Below are 22,865 nucleotides of genomic sequence, written 5' to 3'. Positions count from 1 at the left end.
AATAATAAATTCAATTTGTTATAGATAATTTATATCATGCGACAAACAAGTACTGCAAAAGTAGTTGACACTTGCTACATCTTCATACCGCAAAACTATCTCCATGTGGACACTTGAAATGTGCATTTAAATATTGGCTCAATTAATAATAAAAAATCAAATTAATAAACTCAATTTGTTATAGATATTTTATATAGTGTGACAAGCAAGAACTACAAAGTAGTTGACACTTGCAATCGGTTACATATAAAAAAATCCCCGATGTCGACATCAACATTTTAAAAAATGCGAGACAATTAATGTGCAAATGAAGAGATCAAAATTATCATTCCAAAAAATCCCCACTAAATTTTAACGAAATCAAGGAAAAACAATGTTGAAGAAAATGAAAAACATCTTACAATTAATTTAACTTGTGAATAATATTTGTTACAATTCCATTGGCCACCACCATGGCTTATAAATACCGTATTCCCAGAAACCATAACTTATTTCACAACCAAAATACTTTATAGTGGATATTATTTACTTGTAAATAGGTTTTGTTACAATATCATGGGCCAATACCATGACTTACCAATACAACATACCCTGAAAGACATGAATTATTTTACAATCAAAATATGAAACCATAACTTACTTCACAACCAAAATATTTATAGCAATATGGCAATTTTTAACCATGGAGATTGACCCCCATATTATAGTGGATATTATTAACTTGTAAATAGGCTTTGTTACAATATCATGGGCCAATACCATGACTTACCAATACAACATACCATGACATACCAATACAACATACCCTAAAAGACATGAATTATTTCACAATCAAAATATTTGATTGACAACGCCAAAATTTTCTTAACCACAGATATTCACCCCCACTTTACCATATATATTATTTAGTTGTAAACAAATTTTCCTATAATAGCACAGGCCAATACCATGGCTTATCACGAGATCCTTAACCATAGATATTCACCCCCACTTTTCCATTCATATTATGAACATGTGAATAGATTTTGCTACAATACCATGGGCCAATACCATGAATTATTAGTACCACATGCCCAAAAACCATAAGTTATTTCACAACCAAAATATCTTATATTAATTTAATTTGATAACATTTTTTCAATGGAATCTAAAAGGAAAAATGTTACAAGTAGTTTTTGAGATATATCTAAACCCTCAAATACCTCTTTATAATATTTCCATGTTGTTTCCTTTTTATTAATTACATTAGAAATTTTGGTATTCTCCCACCAAATATTGGATTCACCATTTAATTGGTATGTAGTAAGCCTAGCTTTTGGGTTGTTAAAATATTGATAAAGATGAAAATATTTTCTTATAATACTCAACCATGAGCTTTTTTCTCTTTAGAATCTCTTTCAGAAATCGATGGCATCAAATTTTGAAATTCCCCTTGTAGTTCTTCTACATTGTTCTTTTTTCTCAAAGTGTTTGTTCATTTTGTTCACTATTGTCTAATAATTTCATGGTCACATTTATTATGTCAGGTTCATTCGACAATTCATTTCCTAGATTAGGTGGATAATTTATTTTTAAATATTCCTTTTGTTCCTTTGGAATCCTTTCCTTAATATTATAGCTCTACCGATTATTTTTCATTTTCTTTTATCATTAGATCTTTTTAACATTGTTGCATTCATCCTCTATCTCTCTCCTTACATTTTATATTACTCTACCTACATCCTCAATGGCTGTTTGTTATCTATTCTATGCTTATCTATTTCCAGTTTGCATCCATGGCCGATTCTGTTTCACCCTTCCTTCTCCACCTGAAGAAAAAGCTCAAACTACAAATCTCGCACTAATGACTGAAACATTAATGCTTGATATTTTGGATGTATGTTATAGTTTTCTTCGTTATTTTTCGGGCTACTTAGCTATTATCTATACTGTTGATATAATTTTAACTTTTATACCAAATGAAACTACGATATGTAATTGAGTAGTCAGATGTAATTGAAAAAAGTGCATAGTTCTTAATATTTACTTGTTGTTAAAACCACTTAAAGCTAGAATTTATATTATATTATATATTATATTGTGATTAAAAAAATACAAGGTCTTTTATTTAAATCAAATCTAATTTAAAAGGAACCTGTGCCATGGCCCAAAAAAGAGTTACTCTTTAGTTGAATTAAATTTTTAATTTTATTTTAATGATAAGGAGGTTAAATAGATATTATGTCTAAATGGTTTTATTCCGGACATCTTTTTCCCTTAACATTTCGTTATCATCTTTCACCAGAATTTTTTTCAAACCAATAATCCTTACTCCACAAAATGTCTTAAGAGAGTATACTAATTTTATTGTATGAATTTTTAAACAGTAAAATAATCATAAAATAATGTATATAAATTTGCAGATTTTAAAACTATTTCAAAAGTTAAATGAAAAATGGAAATAAAGTGATTATATTGATTTATGTTCGTAATATTTCAAATTATACAGTTAAATTAAATTTAACTTTAAATTATAAATATTTTATATATAAGCCTTAAATCCTAGGAAAAAAAATTAATCCTCCTATTATTGAAATTTATAAAAAGTTAATAAAATATCAAGTGATGAAAGTTCCTGGTACTTGTTTTATTTATTTATATATATAATGGTAATATATGATCACAATGTTAATTTTTTCTAATGTTTATTTTAATAAATTAATTTAAAAATATAATATTTTTTAAATTTTTAAATATTTTTGAATTATTTATGTAATTGTAATTTATCTTGCTTAGAGGCAGCTCTGCAAGTCTGATCACAATAGTTAATTTTTTCTAATGTTTATTTTAATAAATTAATTTTCAAATATAGTATTTTTTGAATCTTTAAATATTTTTGAATTATTTATGTAACTGCAATTTATTTTGTTAAAAGGAGGCTGTACAAGTTAAAGTATATGTGCACGTGTACATTGTAGTGCAAGTAAATAATTTTAAATGTTGATTTTATTAAAATTTAATAAAAAAAATAAAAGTGGTATTGGAAATGAGTTTAAACATTTAAATATTGCTTCAATTAATAATAAAAAGTTAAAATGATAAATTTCAACATTAAAATGTTTTCTCAATTAATAATAAAAGGTTAGATTAATAAAAATAATAAAATTCAATTTGTTATAGATAATTTATATCATGTGACAAACAAGTACTGCAAAAGTAGTTTGTACTTGCTACAGTTTCATATCACAAAACCACCTCACATCAACATTTTCAAAAATGTGAGACACTTAAATGTGTAGATAAAGAGCTCAAAATTATCATTCCAAAAAATCTCCACTAAATTTTAACGAAATCAAAGAAAAATAATGTTGGAAAAAAGGAAAAGTATCTTACAATTAATTTAACTTGTGAATAGGATTAGTTACAATTCCATAGGCCAACACCATGACTTATAAATACCCCATTCCCAAAAACAATAACTTATTTCACAACCAAAATATTTTATAGCAATATGACAAAAAATTTAACCATGGAGATTGACCCCCATATTACAGTTGATATTATTAACTTGTAAATAGGCCTTGTTACAATATCATGGGCCAATACCACGACTTACCAATACAACATACCCTGAAAGACATGAATTATTTCACAATCAAAATATTTTATTAACAACACGAAAAGTTTCCTAACCATGGATATTCATCGTCACTTTACCAGATATATTATTAACATGTAAATAATATTTCTGATAATAGCATGGGCCAATACCATGGCTTATCACGAGATCCTTAACTATAGATATTAACCCCCACTTTTCTATTCATATTATGAACATGTGAATAGATTTTGTTACAATACCATGGACCAATACCATGGCTTTTCATTATTACATGCCAAAAAATCATAACTTATTTCGCATTCAAATTTTTTTGTAACAATATGACAAGATTCTTAACTATGAATATTGGCCCCCACTTGAAAATAGATATTATTAATTTGAAAATATGATTTGTATAATACCATGGGCCAATAACATGAATTATTAGTACCACATGCCCAAAAACCATAAGTTATTTCACAATCGAAATATCTTATATTAATTTAATTTGATAACATTTTCTCAATCGAATCTAAAAGGAAAAATGTTATAAGTAGTTTTGAGATATATCTAAACCCTCAACTACTAAAAATATTTCTATAGAAATTAAATCAAAGTTTTAATAAAATTAAAAATGAGAATACTTTTATGTATAATGATGTGAACTTTATATAATATAAATGATATTATGAAGAAACAACATAGATCCATCCTAACTAAAGATCGAAGCGATGAAGCAAGCAAAGTGACTAACAATAATAGAGGAAAGATAGAGCATGATTTGTTTACATTTTTCATTATTTTATTTTCTTTGACATGATTTATCCAAAATATAGGTTTAATATTTTACAACCAATTCAACTTTTTTAATTTAGATACTTCCTTAAACAAAGTAAAACATGATCAAATTTAAGAGAGATAAGAAGGGGATAGTAACAAAGTTGGATGTGAGAGAGAGATAGAGATAGAGGGGGGAGAGAGAGGGAGGAAATAACAAGGGCACAGAGAGATAGATGTGGAGAGAAAGAGGGAGTGACAAGGGAGAGATTGAGAGAAAGTGAGGTAGAGAGGAGAGGAGGGAAGAGAAGAGGAGAGGAAGGAGATAGGGAGAGCATTGAAAAATGTAATTAGGTTCATTCTTCATAATCACTCATGTACTCTTGATATTTTATATTTGATGTAAAAAGAAAAAGGAGAAAAATAGGTATTGTTTTATAAGCACGGGTTTCATGCTCAAGTTAATTAGGTCAAGCATGTTCTTCATGCTTTTAGGTCTTTTCAGGTAAAAATATTATTTTTCATAAATCAAGAGAGTCATTGTTATTGTTAAGTTATGGTATGTTCTATGCTTATAATAGTTTACTTCTTTTTTTTATTATATTCCACCGATTAGCAATCACATGTACATAAAGTAAAGTGCATATATAACATTAAACGATCAACAGAAAACAAGCCAAGACAAGAGACACAAGATGTGGCGGCTAGCCAGGGACAAACCCCACAATGTGTGGGGAAACCCTTTGATCAAATCTTCTCTTATCTTCAATAAATCAGCAGAGAGAAATAGAACAATAAATCTGATTCATATCAGCAGTAGCAAACCCTAGATCAATAGCATCAGCATTAGCGGCTTCATTATCAAACTAGGGCAGACCATATCTCACAAACCGACAGTCGGATTGACTTCATTCCACCACCAAACATTTCGGCTTCCAGAGGAGGTTCAGATGAACCTATAATACAGTTCAGATGAGGATATCTTCTAGGCCATGCAATTCAATCTTTACTTCTGCAGTTGCAGCTTCAGTTTCAACAGTTTCTAGCTTCAAACTAGGGCAGTCGATATCTTGCAAACCGTTCGTCGGATTGACTTCATTCCACCACCAAAAGTTGCGGCTTTCAAAGGAGGTTCAGATGAACCTACAACATAGTTCAGATGAGAAGATCTTCTAGGCCACGCAATTCAATATTTACTTCTGCAGTTGCAGCTTCAAATTCAACCGCTTCTGGCTTCACTTGTGTGTGAGAGAGAGACCCATTTCAGTGCAGTAGAGAAGAGACTCATATCTGCGCAGTAGAGAGAGAGAGAGATGTGATGAAATGAGTGAGTCTAAATGAGGAAAAGTCCTCTAATATTTATACACAACGTTGGTGGGTGAATAGATGTGACTGTTGGGCTTCTGAGCCTACATGAGTTGTAGGTAGGTTTGATAATAATTCCATAATCAAAATAAATTCATATCTCCATGAATACTTATCGGAATTGGATGATCTTTATATAAATCCTACACCTCTCGACGAGAGGAATCTAACAAAAATATTATTAGACATGAATAAGATGACCCACATGAAGTTTTTCCCTGGTCGCCAATTTTAACACTCCCTCTCAACCATGGAGAACTTCATCTGCAATCTGTCTATCGGTCGGTACTATTCATCCATCAAATGCACTGCCTTGTACAGCCTAACCCTTGCCCTCCTCTCCTCTATTTTGCCTGATCGGCCTTGTCTTGTTCTTCCCTGCACTGATCTGTACTGTTTTGTTCTGTTCTGCTCTGCTCTTGCATTGTTCTGTTCTAATCTGCTTTTGCATTGTTCTGTTCTACTATGCTTTTGTCCGAATTATGAAGAAGAAGAAATGATCGAGGATGTATCATACTGACCCAAATTCAGTCTCAGAGTATGCACCACTGGTCCCAGACCAGTCTCAACCAACCCAAAGTCAACGTCATAGCGAGTACAACTCCAATGGTCCCAGACCAATATTATCCTCCACTAACTCAAAGTCTATCTCAGAGTATGTACCACTGATCCCACACCAGTCTCAACCGACCCGAAGTCAGCGTCATAGTATGGTACAACTCCTACAACTGGTCCCAGACTAGTATCATTGATCCCAGATCAATGGAGGTCATCCTAGCGTAGGGAGTACGGTAGTTACAACGATGCATCCATCGGTACTACTATGGTCCCTAACTTCATTTCCCTGCTCATTGATCAGATGAGAGGTACTTCTGATGAGTCCCAGACTGCATGGGTAGGATGCCTCGACAGGAGAACTAATCAATCCTGTCCTCACAGGAGAACACATCAATCCAGGCCTCACAGGAGAACACATCAATCCTGCTACAATTTCCATGGAGAACACATCAATCCAGGCCGCCATGGAGAACACATCAATCCAGGCCTCACAGGAGAACACATCAATCCTACTACAATTGCCATGGAGAACACATCAATCCAGGCCTCACAGGAGAACTAATCATCCTGCTACACAGGAGAGTGAATCATCCTGTTCCACAAGAGAGTGAATCATCTTGTCCCACAAGAGAGCGAATCATCTTGTTCCAGTGTGCACCACCAGGGGAGGGTGAGTCACCCTGTGGTTGTATGTTGCTCCAGTAATAACCGCAAGCCCTCAGAGCTCCCAGAGCTCAATGTATGTAACATTCAGGACCCTTGTACAAGGGTTTCTTACCGACTCCAAGTCGTTTGGGAAGATCACAGATTAGATCTTTCCTCGGGGCTTTGACAAGGTGTATCAACCTGTACATCATCTTAATGCAATGGAGCCTCCTTGCTCATCAACTTACCATATCCAAGATGATGTCTATCTGCTGGAGAAATCGACGAATACGGGATTCCTGAGTAATCGAATCCCACCTCTGGTTGTTATAGAGAATCACAGTGGTATCCAATGTAAATCTAAACAGCTCACTGAAGAGCTTTCGCAACCAGACTACCTCACACGAGGTTACGCTAGCAACAATATATCCTGCTTCGGCGGTGCTCAAAGCCACCGACTTCTGCTTCCTGCTCATCCAGGATATCGAAGCAGATCCCAAGGTGAAACAGCACCCGGAAGTGCTCTTACGGTCCACCACACTGCCTGCCCAATCAACATCAGTATATCCAAGTAGTCTCACATCTCCGACAGTGTATCCTAATCCATGAGAGATTATGTCCTGAAGACATCTCAGAAGATTCCTGGCGTCAATCTAGTGAGGCTCAACCAAATATGAGCTCACAATGCTAACTGAAAAAAAATATGTTTAGACGGAGGTTCACCAAGAACATCAATGCGAATGAGTTTATGAAACTCAAAGGCATTTCCCAAATCTGGTCCGACATCACTACCATATAACTTCTAAAAGTTAAGATCCTCGAGGTAGTCACAGGCTTGCAGTCCATCATCCCAAATCTTTCCAATATCTTTACCACATATTTCCCTTGGCTTCTGCCATACTTCAAGTCCTAGGAAGTAGTGCATCAGTCCTAGGTCTTTCATCTAAAATTCAGAGGCCAGCTCCCTCTTACATTTGTGAATGAGAGGGTCTGCACCTGTTAGAAAGAGGTCATCCACATACAACACCAGTATGAGAGGCTTGACATCTTCAACCTTAAAGTAAAGGTTAGGATCGGCTTCACTCCTAGTGAATCCCAGCTTCATCAAATAGCTATCGATCCTCTCATACCATGCTCGGGGTGCTTGCTTCAGCCCATAGAGAGCTTTCTTCAACCTGCATACATGAGATTTTCGATCATAAATCTCAAATCCTTCAGGTTGCTCCACGTAGACCTCTTCTTTGATCGAGCCATGCAAGAATGCAGTCTTGACATCCATCTGATGTAGGTTCCATCCTTGTGAAGTGGTAAGGGCTATGATCGAGCGGATGTTCATATATCTGGCAACAGGTGAAAATATCTCATCATAGTCTGTACCTTCCTTTTGGGAGAAACCTCGAGCAACAAAACAAGATTTATACTTTTTCATGCTTCCATCTGCTGCATGTTTTATCTTGCAAAGCCATTTTGAAGTAACAATTGTCTTGTCCAGGGTTTGGGAACTACTTCCCAGACATCATTCTCCATAATAGACTCATATTCTGCAGTCATAGTATCCTTCCATACTTGATGCTTGACGGCATCTCAGAATGACGAAGGCTCATTTTGTATGATCGTGCTCATGATGGTCAGGTATCCTTGATACCTATTAAGTTTCTTACTTTGACGGAATGTTCCTCAGGGTGCAGCATTTCCTTTAGCATCATCAAGTATCCCCCTAAGCCATGAAGGCCTCTTCCTAGAAGAGGAAGGCTCATGTGGATGAGAATCTATCAGATCCATGGTTTCTTCTACATCAGGCATTGATTCATCATCCTTTTCTTTCGGTTCCCTAGTGTTGGCTTCTTGAGAGCTCCTCAAAGTCGAAAGATTGTTCACCTTGTGGTGAACTTTTCTTTAGGAGTCTTCGAACCCAATGCTTGACGAGGGCATCAATTTTGTACATATACGACGGTGATTGCAGTTTCAGCCCATAGAAAACATCAGAAGTCTTTGATCATGTAGCATGGCCTAGACAGCTTCCATCATTGTGCGGTTCTTCCTTCCCACCACACCATTCTGCTCAGTAGTATGTGGTGTAGTAGTCTCCCTCTTAATGACAGCCTCAGGTATGCCTGAGTGAACCAATTGTAATATATCAAAGGTCTTGCTTTGGCTTGAGCGGAATGGTCACCTTTTGAGCTTTCCTTCAGCACATCCTGGACATACACCTTCATTCTCTATTCAGAATTTAGGCATCCATATCACCATTTGTCTTACACCGAGTATAGCTTTATAATGAAGGGGGGAAAACCTCTAATGCCAAAGTTCAGAATGAAGAGATGTGTCATAAGACATGACACCTAGCAGACTTCCATCGACCTGATATAATGAATCAACACTAAACCCAAGAGTAAAGGCATCTTTAACATTATTTTTCCATATACATACCTTGCCATGGCTGAAGGTTACCTTGTAGCCTTTGTCTTCCGTTCTCGAGATGGACAATAGGTTCCTTTTGAGGTCAGGTGCATTTAATACATCCTAGCATTTCTGGCCTTCTTGAATGCTTGTCCTCTTCCTTGATTCCCAGCTCTCCTCTTACCTTTGCTGTTGAATTTGTCATTCCTTTGATTGCTATCACAAGGATTTTGATCATCTTCCTAGAGTGAGTCCTTTCTATCAGGGCACTCCCTTGCATAGTGACCTGCTTTATCGCAAATGTAACATCGTCATTTTCTTCTAGCCTTAGGTCCAGCCTTTCCTTTTGATTTATTCCCGGAATTATTTCTTTTCTTTGCATGAAAAGAAAAGGTAGTAGGAGGACCTTTAGGCATGGGCATTTCTTACACTTCTTCCCTTGTTTCTTCTTGAATGCATCTAACCATTAATTCCTCGAAACTAGGAATTACATTATAGTTCAGAAGAGTAGTCGTGAACACATATTATTTAGATGGTAATCCTTCAAGAGTTGTGAGTGCCATTTCTCTATCAGTAATAGCTTCCCCAATAGATAGGAGATCGTTCTTGATCTCAGTGATTCTTAAGAAGTATGCTTGCATACTTTCATCTTTACCCTTCTTGATTTCCCTCAGCTTATTTCTAAGAAACAAAACTTGATTTGCATCATTAACTTTAAATAAACTCACCAGTCTGTCGTAGATTTCCTTGGAGGTGTCTAGATCAGAGATGTAGGCCTCCAAGTGCTTGTCGATAGAGTCCCGGATGATCTTCTTTGTTTTGACTTCTCCATTTTTCCGTTTGTTCCAGGCAGCAGTAGATGCATTTGATGAAGGCTCAACAATATTGCCTCTTACATGGTCCAACACTCCTTGATCTTCAAGGGTTAGATCGATAGACATCTTTCGTCCGTGATAGTCAGCTTTGTCACGGAGCTTGTCTTCGGCAGGAAAGAGTGTTGAGGACCCCATAGTTCTTTTAGGATAGCCTTGCCAATGATTGCTCTTGCTCTTGCTCAGGCTTTGTCTTCACCTCATCTCTGATAGCATGTTAAGTTATGGTATGTTCTATGCTTATAACAGTTTACTTCTTTTGCTTATTATATTCCACCGATTAGCAATCACATGTACATAAAGTAAAGTGCAGATAGAACATTAAACGATCGACAGAAAACAAGCCAAGACAAGAGACACAAGATGTGGCGGCTAGCCAGGGACAAACCCCACAATGTGTGGGGAAACCCTTTGATCAAATCTTATTTTATCTTCAATAATTCAGCAGAGAGAAATAGCACAATAAATCTGATTCATATCAGCAGTAGCAAACCCTAGATCAATAGCATCAACATTAGCAGCTTCATTATCAAACTAGGGCAGACCATATCTCACAAACCGACAGTCGGATTGACTTCATTCCACCACCAAAAGTTTCAGCTTCCAGAGGAGGTTCAAATGTACCTACAACACAGTTCAGATGAGGAGATCTTCTAGGCCACGCAAGTCAATCTTTACTTCTGCAGTTGCAGCTTCAGTTTCAGCAGTTTCCAGCTTCAAACTACGGCAGTCGATATCTTGCAAACCGTCCGTCGGATTGACTTCATTCCACCACCAAAAGTTGCAGCTTTCAAAGGAGGTTCAGATGAACCTACAGTGTAGTTCAGATGAGGAGATCTTCTAGGCCACGCAAGTCAATATTTACTTCTGCAGTTGAAACTTCAAATTCAACAGCTTCCGGCTTCACTTGTGTGTGAGAGAGAGACCCATTTCAGCGCAGTAGAGAAGAGACTCATATCTGCGTAGTAGAGAGAGAAAGATGTGATGAGATGAGTGAGTCTAAATGAGGAAAAGTCCTCTTATATTTATACACAACGTAGGTGGGTGAATAGGTGCGACTGTTGGGCTTCTGAGCCTACATGATTTATAGGTCGGCTTGATAATAATTCCATAATCAAAATAAATTCATATCTCCATGAATACTTATCGGAATTGGATGATCTTTATATCAATCCTACACCTCTTGACGAGAGGAATCTAATAAAATTATTATTAGCCATGAATAAGATGACCCACATGAATTTTTGCCCTGGTTACCAATTTTAACAGTTATGTATATAATATCCTAGTGGCCATTTTACATCAAAAGAGAATATTTACTTTTGTGTTTAAAGTGTCAAAGGAGTCCTCCAAGACCAAGTCGGCCTATCCTGAAAAACTCATACTAGGAAGGCCTATTCGACCACATAGAAATTTATAAATAGAAGTGAAATTTTTCTTCATTTAACACAATTACTTAGTTCAATCTATAATAGAAACAATAAGAAAGGAAGTGTGAAGAGACTAGAAGAGAAGAAGAATCCTTAGCGAAGGAAGGAAGACCTAATTCTTGACTATTACTGCTCACACGTGCAAAAGGGCAAGATTTTTTGACCTATTGTAAGGCTAAAATATGCAGACTAAGTTGCAAACCTACAGTTGAGGTCCCAAAATATGATTTGACCAAAAAAATAGAAGTTTGAGTTTCATTGACTTTTTTGACTTAGGCTGATATGAAGAATTATTTCTTGGAAGGATCACTTGGTGCTTGGGTTGAATCTTTGTCTTGGTATAAAGGTCTTGAAGCTCTCATTTTGTCTTGGTTCTATAAGAAGAAGAGAATTTTAATGTGGTTTTCCCCTAGGAGAGGTGTTTTCCCTAGGTGAGATCCTACATAATATGTTGTATTGTTGTTTCTACCTTCATGTTCTTTATGGTTTGATAGTTTCTTGATGAAAATAAGACATAAGAAGACAATATAATTAAAAATTATCACAAGTTGTTATCAAAGTAAGAAAATATTTTATGCCTTTTGATTTTCTAACGGAGAAAAGGGGAAGATAAAGAGAGGGAGACACCAAAAATGAGGGGAGAGTGAGAATGAGAGAGGGATTGAGATAATGAAAGAGCTGGAGGGAAGAGGGAGAGAGAAAGTGATGGGGGGAGAGATAGAGGGGTGTGGGAGAGAAAGGGAGGGAGAGGAAGGAAGAGAAGACTCAAAAGAGAGAAGGTGAGAGAGATGGCGTTTGAGGGGGAGAGAGAGGGAGGGAGATGAAGGAAGAGAAGACTCAAAAGAGAGAAGGTGAGAGAGATGGTGTTTGAGGGGGAGAGAGAGGGAGGGAAGGAGAACGATGTAGAGGGAGAAAGGTGGAGAGAGAGAGGGAATGATAAGGGAAAGATGGAAAGAGAGTGAGGGAGAGAGGAGGAAAGGGAGAGAGAAGGAGAGAGAAAGAGAGAAGGAGAGATAAAGAACCATATATGTAGTTTCTAATATAAAATTAACTTGCATTTTTATTTGAGATGATAATGTTAATGATAATTTTTTCTAGATGGAAATAAACTATTAGAGGTGAGAAAAAATATCTAACATAAGAGAAAGAAAAGTACTATATCGAGACAAATGATTTAAAAAAATAGTAACAAAGGGAGATGTGACACATGAACATATTTGACACGAGATAAGGCCTAAGAAACCTTCTTGAGAGGAAAACCTAGTTGGAAGGTGAGTCTCCCCTATTCTCTTTCCCTAATAAAAAATTGTTGTGAGTACAAAGAATTATGGCTTGTGGTCGATGGGCTACTATAGTGCACAAATCATCTCCGTGTTCTCTATCTCCTATGCCTCTTAGCTAATTTTTTGCATCCATGGAACAAATGCACTCTAAATAAGGGAGCCCCTTTTCTTCTGAGTCACCTGGTTATACTACAACCCAATAGCCTATTAGTGGCTAGGTTTGACTATCTCATCTATTAATGAGAGATACAATATATACTTTTCTAGGATCTAGTTCACTGTAATAATGTGGCTAGTCCATTTTTCACGAATAAGATGGGATTACATAGGATGCTCTCAAATTATTGTGGTGAAAATAGGAATGTTGAATTCTGAGCCACATAATTTTCACATATGAACTCTGATTGACGAAATTCATTCACAGTTAGAAAGGTATTTGTGTGTACAATAGGAAAACAATGTGTGATGCTAAGGAGACAAAGATTTTACCTTAAAAAATTGTCATTTAATGCCTCAAAATTCTTTGATAATGTTTTAGACCCCAATTTGACAAATTGGGTCCTACGAGTAAAAAGGGTCTCGTGAGTTGATTCTTCTAATTTTTTCATTCTAAAAGCATTGAGATGGAGAAAAAAATTATAATGATCAAATCCATATCATAAATTATGTTTATTAGAATCCCTTTCCTATGAAATGTAACATCTCCTTTTTATTAGTAGACCATGGCTTGCATTGTTCTGTCTTGTGACTAAATTGTTAATAACACAAATTTTATTTTCTCATAACTTTATCCATTCTTTTTTGGTTGTAAAATTCAATTTGATTTTATTATAAGGAGGGTAAGAATTATATTTATCTGTTCACCTTTTCATTTGTTCCCCAAAGGTAGGGTACATACATAAACAACCTTAAAAATTTGGTGGTGGCAACATCTATATTCATACTTCCCTGTTTCAAATCATGAAACTCCTTGGCTCTATTATCAATGTATCTTTGACGTAAATATTTTTTCTCAGATACCTCCTTAAAATGTTTCCATGTTGTTTCCTTTTTATTAATTACATTAGAAATTTTGGTATTCTCCCACCAAATATTGGATTCACCATTTAATTGGTATGTAGTGAACCTAGCTTTTGGGTTGTTATAATATTGAAAAATATAACAATATTTTCCTATATTACTCAACCATGCATTTTTTTCTCTTTTGAATCTCTTTCAAAAATCGATGGCATCAATTTCTTAAATTCCCCTTATATTTCTTCTACATTGTTCTTTTTTCTCAAAGCGTTTGTTCATTTTGTTCACTATTGTCTAATGATTTAGTGGTCACATTTTTTATCTTAGTTTAATTTGATAATTCATTTCCTATATTAGGTGGATCATTTATTTTTAAATCTTCCTTTCGTTCCTTTGGAATCCTTTCCTTAATATTATAGTTCTACCCATTATTTCTCATTGTTTTTTTATCATTAGACCTTTTTAACATTGTTGAATTCATCCTCTATTGCTCTTCTTACATTTTATATTACTCTACCTACCTCCTCAACAACTGTTTGTTATCTATTCTATGCTTATCTATTTCTAGTTTTCATCCCTTTAATAGTTTCTTAAAGGAATTACTACATATCTTGGATATCTTGATTCCTAGAGATTAGTATTTCAATAGATATCCCTTTTCATGATTCTTTACCTCAATGATGTTCACTCCCTTCATGGCTCCAATATAGAGCCTCTCCTTCTCCCTCCTCAACCATTTAACATGTAAGAGTTGTAATAAAACTTATTAGTTATTATATTTTTATTTTATGCCCATGTATGTCCAAGTGTTGTAAACTAGCTATTTGATACCATTTTTGATACCTCTCTTAATAGCTCTCCTAATTTTTTTTTTTTGGTTTTAACACAAGATATAACTTAGCTTATGAGTTGTCCTTATCTAAGTTTATTATTAACTATAGGTTGAATTTTGTTACCTTATAAATTTTGATAAAAACATTCACTCTACCATGTTATTTGGTGACTCATTGAGGCACAATGGGGAAGATTATATGCTAACCCCACCCTCATATGGTTTTCCCCTTCCCTCAATTTATTTCAACAAGCTTTTATGTTATACTAGGGGGATATATGTTCGATGTAGTGTCTCACATGACACTTGGGTTTAATTTATGCTTAATTATCACTATGTTCATGTGCTCAAATGGTATTTCGGCTCTTAAATAATTGACTAACCTTGATTCCCCTTCTTGTCCCAAATGCAATGTTTTCTATGGGCTTAATAGAAACCTTTTTTGTCATTTTGAACAAAGGTGATCTGAAGCTTAATAGGTAATTGAAATGTGGAAAATGGATTGGCTTCCTCAGTAAGAACATTTTGAAATTAGGTTTTGAACATATCCTTTAAGAGTTATGGTTCTAGAGTTTTCATTACTATTGTCCCAGTTTTTTTTTGACTCTGTGAATTTTTTTCCTTCATTCCGTTACTAATTTCCTACAATCCATTTTCTTCATTTTATTTTTAGCTTTCCCCCTTCCCTCTTATGCATCCCAAATCTTAGATTGCAATCAACCGAGATTACCCACATCAAGTTTTATTCTTTATATGAAATGTAAAATTGGATTAACTTTATCTTTCCTACACTATGTAGAGGATTTGAAAGGAATGGGAAGCAAGGTAGGTAATAACTACTTTTTTTTGCTATCTATTTTTGTTGTTCACTTTCTTTTCATTTTTATAAGACACTAAATTCTTCTTGGCATGGTTTGGGCAGGAGGTTTGTTATTTGGAGGTGAGTTTCTGATAATGCTAAGATATAAACTAAGGAGGGGATGTATGTCGTCCCATGGATGTACTTCCCAAATACTTTCGCTTAGTATGATGATGAGATAATGATAACTTCCTTCCCTTGCTTTGTTTTTCAACCATCTCCTTGCATGGATTCTATTTTCACTTATTGTGAATGGACTCATTTTCAGCTATCTCTAGTTTATATGGTTATTGGGTCTCCGTAAGACATTTTTTTTGTAATGAAATACGTCAAAGAGGGTTAACACACTAGGATCCCGTTCTTCATACTCATAATATTACTTATCCGTTCCCTTGGAGAAATGGAAAGACATCATTTAGTTTAATATTGTTTTATGGTTATTTACTAATGGGTTCTTTTGTGATTCCATTTAGCAATGGAGAGGGTAAGGGTATCATACCATAGCCCTATCATTCTTCCATTATATAATATTGATTCTGTTTACAGTGCTCTAAATGTGTATAAATTTTAATATAAAGTGTATGCATTGTTTATTATTCTTCACACTTTTGAGTTTGGGATCTTATTTGACTTTTGGCCCCTCCCCCGCCCCCGCTAGATATTGATAATAACAATAAATTTCGGGTTGTATTTAAGGAACCATGACCATGTTTTTCTCACATTAGGAATGTGGTTTTACTTTTCCATTGTGGCTAAAACTCTAGGAATGCATAAAAAGCGTTTTTTTTTTTTTTTGCTTTTGGAGTGAATAGTTACATGCTAGGTTTATCCTTGTATCCACTTTTCTTAGTTATCGACACAACATACCTCATAGGGCATCCCACCTTTCCTAAGAATCTCATGCTTCTAGGTTGTAACTTGCCCTTTACTTGGTGTGCTCAAGGATTTATTCTGATTCTTGGAGTTTGCATGGTCTAAATAGGTTCTTGTAGGAAACATCATAGGTTTTACATTTATCCTTAGCTTCCATTCATAAATTTTATTGCCATTAGTTCCCTTGTTTTATGATATTCAATAAACAACATTGAGTTTATCCCTATGCTATAGTTTTGGCATATACTCTTCTCAATATGTTTGTCATTTATATCTATAATTTAATCTAATACATCACATTTGTGTTAAGTCTAGGAGGATGTGTAATCCTTCCATATGTAATATTCTGGGCCTAGCATATTCTTTTTGGACAAGCAATGAAGGAAGATTTAGAAGTTTATCGAAATTCAAGTGGCTCCCCTTTGGGACTATCTTGGTATTTCCTAATATGCAAGACATAAATCTGATTTCTTTTTATAGTGTATATTCTTTTTTAACCCTACCCATCAACCATTCAAATGCCCATCAATCTAGTGAACAACCATTTAGCTTTATACATTATCCATATTTCTTTTTAACCTTGAAAATGTGTAGACAATAAGATTGATATGACATTCTTGGGTGGGATAATAACCTTCTCTTAAAGGTTATAATGATTGGTAGTAAAGCCTACAAGATATTCATTTTTGTCAATTTTCTTAAAAAGGCACTAGCATTCTAAGAAACCTTATTTTATAAACTTCTGCATGATTGAATATATCTTACATGTAACATCAATAGTGATGAATTGAAATCACTACTTGAACACATGCATTAAGGATGGGATGAACCAAGAACCATATGGATGATAAAAATTTATGGGGGATGTTCCACCTATCTGTAGCGGATCAATAAGACAAAACTTTTTACCAACACAACCCTAAGCCTTGGGTTGTGATTTTATAGAGATGAGTTCCTCACGCCTATTTTAGCTCTGTGGATTTTCACTTTCAAGTATTAGATGGTGGTATTCATAGATCAAGCTCAACCTTTCACTTATTCTCTCACAACATGAGACTCCTCTCTCTACCTCGGGTACTTATAAATTCATTGTTGATCCTTCATAGCCTCATAACATGTGGAAAATATCCCACTAACAACTATTTATTTCCTACAACTTGTTCCACCATGAGGCCATATCCCTTTTCTGATACATGCCCCCTGAAGATATGTTCTTTATCCACCTTTCAAATTTATTTTTAGAGAATAAAAATTCCTCGACTCTGTATTTTCCATTCATAGCTTGTCATCAGTCAAGCAGGGCCACCTCATATAAAATCAAAATCCATACTCATAAATATCGCTCATCCAATTGTGTCTATTTATTTATTATTAATAAAATAAAATTGTCTACAATATTTATTACAATATTATTTTTGAAATTTAAAGTTTCGAGACCTTTCAACCATAATTAAAGTAAACTTATCTTCAGAAACCAAAAGTTAAAGCAACTTGTGATAGTAATGGATAACATGTTATCTTTGTTATGTCATCTCAAACACCTGTAATACCGAATCAAATGTTAGCTAGATAATTTTTTTTGAATGTCTCATTGGAAAAACTCATTACTTGAAATTACTTTCCTCACGCATGATAACAAAATAAGAAAAATATAAAACTTATAAAATACTTAGCAACATAAATTAATCTAATATCATTTGACTAATCTTTACTTACCATTGCAGCCTGAGCTAATTTCATAGGGTGAATTGAAAGTCATGCACCTTGTAAAAATAAGGTGACATGAATAATCAAATAAGTGTATTGCTGAAACACTAGTCTACCGATATGGAAATATTTGTCTGCAAAAATCAAGCAATGTCAAATGACAAGTATGGGATTGTAGTCAATCTCACCAATTTGTTGTAGTGCTTAAAAAACACCTTTCAATTAACTTGTCAAATCTGAGACATCATATTGTGGCTTTGTTACATGGATGGCTAACCATGTTTCTATACTTGACATGTAGAAAGTGAACCCACACACTATGTTCACCATTAGTGACTCAAGAAAAAGGGTCTAAAACATATAGTGGAGGTTGTGAGCTATAACAGAGACGTCCATATGTCATATGATGTGAGGGATCGAGTTTAATATGAGTTATAAGCATGATTCACATTAAACATATCTTGAGTTTTAGTAGGGCTAGGTGGAAATGATGAAATGTCTTAATAATCCCCAAACACATTATTTTATTCTCAAGGGGAAGCCATACCACATTGCGATGGGATATTATAGAGACTCAAAAGTTGTTTAAATGTTGTGGAACCCATAGTGAAATCTCATCCTATTTTAGATAGAGAGAATTATTGTTTTTCAAAAAGTAAAAGAGAATGAATCTTCATCCAAGAATGTCTCTATACCATTTGACTTATGGAAACCATTTAGAAACATTTAGAGGGGAAAACTAACTCTATATGAGGTCGGAACTTCCGAACGCTTGTTTAAGAGGAAAGTTCACTTCACCTTAATAATGATAACATGATTACTAGACTAAATATAAGCCAAAAAAAAATTAATGTGTAAATTTGAAGGTGCACTAGAGTTTATATCTCTAATTACATTATGTCTTTTGTACATTTTCTAATTTTATCATTATGATAATATGATTTTAAGTCATTTTATTAGTTATTGGAGACCTTCACAGTTGATCTGTCCAAGGTTTCCAACGTTTCGCATGGTGACTCTATGGTCCTTCATGATGGATGGAGTCACCATCCAAAAAATGGTGAGTCTGTGGTCCGTGATATTGTATGGTGACCCGTGATATTGGATGGAGTCACCATCCAAAACGTTATCACTCATATTACACATTATTATTTTGTTTTTTATTTCCTTTTATTACTATTATTATTATATCTAATATGTTAATACTATTAATCACCTAATTATTATACTCATTTATTATTTTATATTAATTATCTAATTTTATTATGAGTACTCCTATCATCTTTATTCTATTTATATATTATTCATAACAACTATACAATTAATTATTAATATTACTATTAAAATCAATTATTCTTATTTCTTTTTTTTGAGTTAGTTTCTCGGAATCTTTTTCTTTGATTCCTAGGATTTCTATACCTCACCTTTTCCACCTCTTATCTTGCAACACATATGCGTATGGACCTTACCACTCTTATGCTCTTAAACATTTGGTCTTAAAGGTATATCTCCTTTTAGATTTGAAAAATCAAATGAAAATGATCTATAAATCTCCAAAATCAGATTCTACAAAATTTAATGAAAAAATTCTCAAAACATTATGATTTAAATTTTAAAAGATTAAAGAAAGACATTAACTTTAGTAATAACTTATTTTTCTCATAATTTATTTTTCGTACTTTTATTTAGTAAAGTGAATAGCAATATGGTATCCTAAAGTAATATTCATTTTTAAAGAAAAACCATCATATCTATTTACTGAGAGAATGGCACTTAGACTATACCTCTAACAATCCATGTAACTTTTCTGCATTTTATTTTTATGTCAAGTAACTAAAAGTTAAATTGTTTATAAAAAGAAGTTTGAGTAATAATTTAAATAATAATATATTTATTAATTTAAGTATGGGGGTTTACGCAGTGCATTATATTAGATATCATTTTGGGATTCAACTGCGTTAAAAATATAATTTAATTTTTTTTTTCAATTATTTAAATTAAGTTCATTGATAATAATTTTTTGCAAAATAAAAATATGAATGATTTATCTAATTTATATAATAAAATATAATGTTATAACAATAAAAAAATAAAAAAAAATAATAATATATAACAAAATTATGCTATATTTTTTTGGGTTAATTTCTAGAATAAAAAAGATCTCAATGTAAAGATAAAGATGAAAGAAGATCTAAATGTAAATTTAAATTTCATATTTGATGATAAAAAAACAAAACCAACAAACCTCCCAATCCGATTTAATGTAAAAGGGGATTCTCTAAGCGATTTAAAATTCAGGTTTAATGGATTTGATAATAAGAAAGTAAACATTCGAATGCTTATGACCGTTTCAAATGGAAACGATACATGGAAATTAAACGTTACAATGTTTAAAACCGTTTCATCTCATTCGTTTCATCTTCTCTAAATTGCGTTGGTTTCTTTTTCGTTTGGCTTGTATCAGCTTCCTCTGTACTTTCATTGCTAAACATGTTAGTTGGTTTTTACAGTCGGTTTTCTTTTACTGTTTTTTTTGGTCGTAGCAAAAACGTGTAGCTCGTTTTGCTGGTTGATAGATTTCGTTTTATAGCAAAATATAAGGGGCGGAGATGAAACTTGATATAAGAGGATCATTAATTGTTACATTGGAGATATGATACTAGAGCTGATGACAAGTGAGATCAAAAGATCGCTCCCTCTGTCACTTTTGCATCTCATCATGAGAGATGTCGCATACAATGGGTGAGGTATCGGCTGCTGTTTAAGGTCAGCAGTCTATTTTTAATATTAATATTATTAATATTATTTTTAATATTATTTGTTACTCTCTTGAAGGATTTTTTGAATTGGTTATTTCAGATTCCAAAGCTTTTATTGTTTACGTTAGGTCAGTGTTTGAGATCCACATCATACCAGGTTTGATGGTTTGCGAAGTTGATTTTTAATATTCAATTTTTCAGAAATTGAAATTCCTAGGTATAACTCTATTAATTTGGGCTAATTCTGAATGGGCTCTATCTAATACAGTGATCAGTATTGAATGGGATACGTATTAGACATAACCATGATTAATCAATACATCGCCCTCCATCTTTACGGCCAGGATTTTGGCTGCCAGTTCAGTACCTCTATTCCAGTTCTGGTTCGCTCAGTTCATTTCGCTTTGTGTAGCGTTTGACTAGAAGTTCCTCTGAATTTTCTGGCCCACCAGGCTTCTGGTGGAATTCTCTATTTTGGTCCGTGAGGGTTATCCACGTATTGAACGCGATTCTGGATTATTACTAATTTTGGCTATTCTGTACTTACGAGTTATGACCGATAATCCCTGTTTACATTCTCTGATTTGCAATTTTTCTGCCTTACATTCTCCGACCAAGATAAACATTTTGGTGAATATAGAAAGCATACACTATGCTTTTCGCCTCAGAAAGCATACACTATGCTTTTCGCCTCAGCAATTTTGAATCTGTACGGAACACTGATATGTACCGGTTGTAGAAATATCTAAGAAAACTTTAAGATAACACTGAAAAATAAGAATAGAACCCTGTGCTATTAGAAATTTTATATTAACAATCAGACAATTTTACCTAATACCCAAACTAAAGCAAGTTAGGAACAGATTGACTTTGATATTCAAGGTAATAGACAAGTGTATATCTATTGTACCTGTAGTTTAACTTTATTAAGTAAATTGTGTCACTCATCATACAAAGGAAAAAGTTATCAATATTTCAAGATGTTATGAGGAACTTCAACGTCAAATTTTGGTCTTCCACTTTTGAACAAGGTGACACTGATTTCCAATGGAAGGTGAGCGAGTGAACATGGCACGATTTCCTTTTTTTTTTACCATGATCTCTAAGCACAATTTTCTTTCTTACAAAAACTTTTAAACATGGCTACAATGTACTTTAATATATCCCCAATTTGAAGACCAGAAGCTACTGGGAATTTATCAATAATTATATCTTTCATCAGCAAAAAATCTTTTCCAAGTGCCAAAGAATTATGTCCCGCCTGTTTTTCTGCTTTGTTGTTCTGCTTCTTGTACTTGCCCCTCTGAAATAGCAAAGGCATCATTCCAACCCTCAATTTCTCTGGCTATGGCTATGCATAGAATTACAACATTATCCAACACATCCCACTGATGCCGAAAAACAAATGACAATCAGTCACATCCCAGTGATGCCCAAAAACAAATGACAATCAGTTATGACCGTGGATGATGTCATGACCGTTGATGAAGGCCCTTCTTAGCAATCCCGTGATTGAGATCTTCACTACAGATATCTATTCTATTGCAACCGGTTCATTAAACTTAACGAGGGTAGTGGAAACGTCCACTATACAAAGTCACTTTTATTCAAAGAATCTTAGAAGAAGGGGGATTTCCATTACCCTCATTAAGCTTACTAAACTAAATGCAATAGATATAAATAGTAAAAATCTGAATCACAGGTTTTCTATTCTGGTAATGGCCTCCATAGAGGACCTCTTAAAATAAGATAATTACTCTTGAGTTGTGTAAATATAGAGAGTCAGAGTTAATTGAGTGATTGAGTATTTGTGCAAGTGGAGTGATATATGACTTTTAGTGTGTGGTTGCATGTGGTTACATGTCAAGGCAAGTAGCTAGTTGGAAAAGTATAAATACCCTTCACTGG

At 34.0% G+C, this 22,865-nt stretch overlaps 1 pseudogene; it reads right to left on the bottom strand.

Annotated features, from left to right (window-relative positions):
* LOC149239886 (putative protein phosphatase 2C 44 pseudogene) overlaps positions 1-22,865 on the bottom strand; it is a 31,133-nt pseudogene that overhangs the window by 597 nt on the left and 7,671 nt on the right.

This window comes from Pinus tabuliformis, chromosome 8, assembly GCF_031772625.1.
Source record: "Pinus tabuliformis cultivar Carrire ecotype Pingquan chromosome 8, CPIR1, whole genome shotgun sequence".
Lineage (NCBI taxonomy): Eukaryota > Viridiplantae > Streptophyta > Pinopsida > Pinales > Pinaceae > Pinus > Pinus tabuliformis.
Note: the sequence above shows the minus strand (reverse complement) of the source record. Positions and strands in the feature narration are given on the sequence as shown.